At 47.7% G+C, this 5,996-nt stretch overlaps 1 protein-coding gene across 3 annotated transcripts in view; it reads right to left on the bottom strand.

The window, feature by feature from the left end:
• Positions 1 to 2,693, bottom strand: part of CDC20 (cell division cycle 20) — a 42,757-nt gene extending 40,064 nt beyond the window's left edge. Inside the window, exon 1 of one of the 3 annotated variants that reach the window (XM_075321168.1) lies at positions 2,571 to 2,693. The gene's annotated coding sequence lies outside the window, so the exon portion shown is untranslated. The other 2 variants (XM_075321169.1, XM_075321170.1) reach the window with 2 other exon arrangements.
• Positions 2,694 to 5,996: the final 3,303 nt, after the last annotated feature.

The following is a 5,996-nucleotide window of genomic DNA, read 5'->3' as shown; positions in this document are numbered from 1 at the left end:
ACACCCAGTTGTCTGGGTCTCCCAATGGAGCGACAAAGAAAATTTGTTTTTTTATTTAAAGGGGTTGTCCACTACTTGGATAGCCCATCCTCATTCCCCATGTGAGTCACCATAAAAATAAGAAAGCCTATACTCACCTCTGGTGCCGGCACGGTTCCAGCCGTGTCAGAACTCGCACTCATGTGCCACTATGACACGTGGGCCCCACAACCAATCAGCTACGGCTTCCTTCTCCCAATCTTTATACAGTTAAAGGGGTTGTCCACTACTAGGATAACCCCTTTCTCATTACACGTTTCCCTCAGGTAGAATAAGTCCTATACTCACCTCCGGCAGCAGAGGAGAGTATAGGCTTATTTATTTTTGGTTTCTCCCTAGAATAAGCCCCCCCCTCCCCACATTGGACTAGTGGGGTCCAAGTACTGGCAGCACCTCTAATTAGCCTATAGGACCAGCAGCAGCAATGCTTCTAGCGGTGCCATACCCACACCCAAAATCCTGTAATATATTATATGTGCCAAAACAGACCCCCAATAATAACCAACTACCACAACATGGGGCACAGAGACCACCATAGAGGGTCCCAAAAGAATAACAGGGCCTCCATACACTCTAAAGAATAACAGGGGAGGGAGGGGGGTCTCATACCCACTTGAAAAGGTATAACAAAAAGGATGGGGGCATCCTCAAATGGGATAACAGGGGGAGCCTCCCCCCCATATATATATATATATATATCCTCCTCAAATGGGATAACAGGGGGAGCCCCCCCCCATATATATATATCCGCCTCAAATGGGATAACAGGGGGAGCCCCCCCCCATATATATATATCCGCCTCAAATGGGATAACAGGGGGAGCCCCCCCCCATATATATATATATCCGCCTCAAATGGGATAACAGGGGGAGCCCCCCCCCATATATATATATATCCGCCTCAAATGGGATAACAGGGGGAGCCCCCCCCCCATATATATATATATCCGCCTCAAATGGGATAACAGGGGGAGCCCCCCCCCATATATATCCTCCTCAAATGGGATAACAGGGGGAGCCCCCCCCCATATATATCCTCCTCAAATGGGATAACAGGGGGAGCCCCCCCCCCATATATATCCTCCTCAAATGGGATAACAGGGGGAGCCCCCCCCCATATATATCCTCCTCAAATGGGATAACAGGGGGAGCCCCCCCCCATATATATCCTCCTCAAATGGGATAACAGGGGGAGCCCCCCCCCATATATATCCTCCTCAAATGGGATAACAGGGGGAGCCCCCCCCCATATATATCCTCCTCAAATGGGATAACAGGGGGAGCCCCCCCCCATATATATCCTCCTCAAATGGGATAACAGGGGGAGCCCCCCCCCATATATATCCTCCTCAAATGGGATAACAGGGGGAGCCCCCCCCCCATATATATCCTCCTCAAATGGGATAACAGGGGGAGCCCCCCCCCATATATATCCTCCTCAAATGGGATAACAGGGGGAGCCCCCCCCCCATATATATCCTCCTCAAATGGGATAACAGGGGGAGCCCCCCCCCATATATATCCTCCTCAAATGGAATAACAGGGGGAGCCCCCCCCCCATATATATCCTCCTCAAATGGGATAACAGGGGGAGCCCCCCCCATATATATCCTCCTCAAATGGGATAACAGGGGGAGCCCCCCCCCATATATATCCTCCTCAAATGGGATAACAGGGGGAGCCCCCCCCCATATATATCCTCCTCAAATGGGATAACAGGGGGAGCCCCCCCATATATATCCTCTTCAAATGGGATAACAGGGGGAGCCCCCCCCATATATATCCTCTTCAAATGGGATAACAGGGAGAGCCCCCCCCATATATATCCTCTTCAAATGGGATAACAGGGAGAGCCCCCCCCCATATATATCCTCTTCAAATGGGATAACAGGGAGAGCCCCCCCCCCATATATATCCTCTTCAAATGGGATAACAGGGAGAGCCCCCCCCCATATATATCCTCTTCAAATGGGATAACAGGGGGAGCCCCCCCCCCATATATATCCTCCTCAAATGGGATAACAGGGGGGAGCCCCCCCCCCCATATATATCCTCCTCAAATGGGATAACAGGGGGAGCCCCCCCCCCCCATATATATCCTCCTCAAATGGGATAACAGGGGGAGCCCCCCCCCATATATATCCTCCTCAAATGGGATAACAGGGGGAGCCCCCCCCCCCCCCATATATATCCTCCTCAAATGGGATAACAGGGGGAGCCACCCCCACATATATATCCTCCTCAAATGGGATAACAGGGGGAGCCCCCCCCCATATATATCCTCCTCCACAAAAGGGATAACAGGGCCACTGTCTGCAGAGAACCACAGGGCCCCGACTAGGGCGGAAGCCGGCATTCAATTTACATACAGATCCCAGCTGTGCCCCGATAGCGGGTGAGAGCAGCCATGAATGAGGGCAGAGACCTCCATTACCAGCGTCTGCCCCCTATGTGGCCTCAGCGCCACAACTCTCCGGTATGAGCAGCCCGGCCGCACAGCACGGGGGTGACCGGCCGCAGCCCCGCACTCACCTCTCGCACTGCCGCTGGTAACGGTCACACGTCGGCTGTAGCTTGTTTTAAAAACCGGCCGCCGCGCCTTGTGATTGGACGCTCGACTGGGAGTGACTCCATGGTAACCACCAGGCCAGAAAAAAAAAAAGTTTCCGGAAGTTTCAAACCTTTAGTTTTGATTGGACAAAGAGTCTTGAGTGCTAGCCGGAGATTGGTTGCAAACATGACGTCACCGGAAGTCACCACACCACCATATTTCTTCAGGGCAAGCGGTTGCTAGGAGAAGGGTCCCTCCATTGCGGTTGACTGTGGTGGTCGCCAGGGTGTGTGCGTCTTCTACTAGTGTATAAATCTGTCTGACATTAGGAAGAGCGTTAGAAGCGGCGACCGGAGATCTTATTCAATGTCACGGATATGCGATTTAGAGCCGATTTATATCTGTCCTTAAAGGGAACCTGTCACCAGAATTTTCGCTGTTAAACTAAAAGAATCCCCTTCTGCAGCTCCTGGGCTGCATTGTATAAAGGCTCATCTTGCTACTGGCCCCCCTTTCAGACCTAAATAACAACTTTATAAAATATTACCTTTTGCTATGGTAATGAGGTTTGTTGGCCCCGGGGGCGGGCTGTATTTCGTCTGTTATCCCCCCTCCTGCCGCTGTTCGTCGTCCCCCAGTGTTCATTTACATAGATGAGGCCGCCGCCCTTATCTTCCGCAGTGCTCCAGGAGTCTCGCGCATGCGCAGTGGCACTATTGCGGGATTGAGCGCTGTTTTCAAATCGCGAGCGCCGGTGATGTTATTGCGCAGGCGCGAGATTATGGGCGGCGCTGTGAATGTCATCACCAGCATCATCCAAGTACCCGTCCATAATCTCGCGCCTGCACAATAAGATCACCGGCGCTCGCAATTTGAAAGAAGGGTGAAGAAGTTTGCAGGGATGCCGGAGTTAGAATATCAAACTGCATCCCATCAGCTTGCGCTATGCCGGGCAGATATAGAGGTCTCTTATCCATCGTAAAGCTATACAGTTTTCTGAAAATAAATTTTGAACAGTAGGGTATGTGCACACTATGTCTTTTTGAGGTGGATTCCACCTGCAGCCCTCCTGAAAAAGCATTGCGAAACTGCATAAAAAATGAACATAATACATAGAGCAGTGTCGAAATACTTGCTGTGCTGTGCAAATGTTCCACCTGTCCGTCCTTCTTTACCACTTCATGGCTCGGAAACCGTGAAGTGGGTAAAAAACGTGGCGTGCTCACTCTGCAGCATGTCCCGCTAGGGAGAAGCTCGCTAATTGTACTGTAGTTACACAAAAGAACCCCTCAAAAACGTTGGTATCTTTTCCTATGAAAACCTCAGCAGGCCTGTCATTAGGGATAAGACGCTGTGTGCACATATCCCAATATATATGAATTTATGACACTTTGTAACAAGTGGGACACAATTGTGAAGTTGAGCGAAATTTATTGTTTATTTTAAACCTTTTATAAAAATAATAAACTGAAAATTGTGGCGTGCAATATTATACATCCCCTTTACTTTCAGTGCTCTGATTGAGGATCTCTGAATGATCCAATGTTGTCCTAAATGACTGATAATAATAAATATAAGCCCCTGTGTGTAATCAAGTCTCCGTATAAATGCACCTGCTCTGTGATAGTCTCAGTGTTCTGTTTAAAGCACAGAGAGCATCATGAAGACCAAGGAACACAACAGGCAGGTCCGTGATACTGTTGTGGAGACGTTTAAAGCCAGATTTAGTTACAAAAAGATTTCCACAACTTTAAACATCCCAAGGAGCACTGTGCAAGCGATCATATTGAAATGGAAGGAATATCATTCCACTGCAAATCTACAAGGCCCGGCCGTCCATCCAAACTATCATCTCAAACAAGGATAAGACTGATCAGAGATGCAGCCAAGAGGCCCATGATCCCTCTGGATGAACTGCAGAGATCTACAGCTGAGGTGGGAGAGTCTGTCTATAGGACAACAATCAGTCGTACACTGCACAAATCTGGCCTTTATGGAAGAGTGGCAAGAAGAAAGCCATTTCTCAAAGATATCCATAAAAAGTGTCGTTTAAAGTTTGCCACAAGCCACCTGGGAGACACCAAACATGTGGAAGAAGGGGCTCTGGTCAGATGAAACCAAAATCAAACTATCTGGGCACGATGCCAAACGATATGTTTGGCGTAAAATCAACACAGCTCATCACCCTGAACACACCATCCCCACTGTCAAACATGGTGGTGGCAGCATCATGGTTTGGGCCTGCTTTTCTTCAGCAGGGACAGGGAAGATGGTTAAAATTGATGGGGAGATGGATGGAGCCAAATACAGGACCATTCTTGAAGAAAACCTGTTGGAGTCTGCAAAAGACCTAAGACTGGGACGGAGATTTGTCTTCCAACAAGACAATGATCCCAAACATAAAGCAAAATCTACAATGGAATAATTCACAAATAAACGAATCCAGGTGTTAGAATGGCCAAGTCACAGTCCAGACCTGAACCCAACCGAGAATCTGTGGAAAGAGCTGACAACTGCTGTTCACAAACGCTCTCCATCGATGTGCAAAACTGATAAACACATACCCTAAACGACTTTCAGCTGTAATCGCAGCAAAAGGTGGCGCTACAAAGTATTAACTTAAAGGGGACGAATAATATTGCACGCCGCGATTTTAAGTTTATTATTTTTTATAAAAGTTTAAAATAAGCAATAAATTTCGTTCAACTTCACAATTGTGTCCCACTAGAGTTGGGGCAAAACGATTCACAGCTGCCGCATCAGTTATCAGAATGGGAGCCGTGATCACAATCTCTTACCTGACAGCATTAGCGGCTCTACTTTTGATTAGCCAGCCTGGCGTGACATCACAGCTTGTGCATCACTATGACATCACGACAGAGAACTTATCAAACGAAGAAGAAGAGGGCCGTTTTTATTCCCAACAGGGCAATTTTATACCCGTTACAAAATGAAGCAGCAGGACAGATGCCCAACTGCCGCTCCACTAATCATTCTCTATGAGTCAGGGGGAATCAGCCGAGCGCAGCGCTCAACAGCCCATAAGGAATGGATGGAACGGCAGAATCACATGCTCATTACTGCCCCATTCTGTTGGGGATAAAAGTGCCTCTTTCTGACAATAAATCCGGGTCCCAGCTACTTTCTTACAAATACAGCCCCTCTCCTGTCCGCAGGTTGCGTGTTGTATATATGAACTATTTTGTGCTGGGACCTGTAAGGAATATTCCTGTTTTCTATCTGATTTGTTGTTATTAATCAGGATACTGTATAGAGTTTATTATGACAATTACATAAATTTTCAAATTAGTTTATTAAAAAAAATAATATATCTTACAGCCTTTATTTTTAATCAGACATAGACATAAATTGCTATATGAACACCATATAAATATATTGCGTTAAAA

Source organism: Anomaloglossus baeobatrachus, chromosome 8 (assembly GCF_048569485.1).
Source record: "Anomaloglossus baeobatrachus isolate aAnoBae1 chromosome 8, aAnoBae1.hap1, whole genome shotgun sequence".
Classification (NCBI taxonomy): domain Eukaryota; kingdom Metazoa; phylum Chordata; class Amphibia; order Anura; family Aromobatidae; genus Anomaloglossus; species Anomaloglossus baeobatrachus.
Note: the sequence above shows the minus strand (reverse complement) of the source record. Positions and strands in the feature narration are given on the sequence as shown.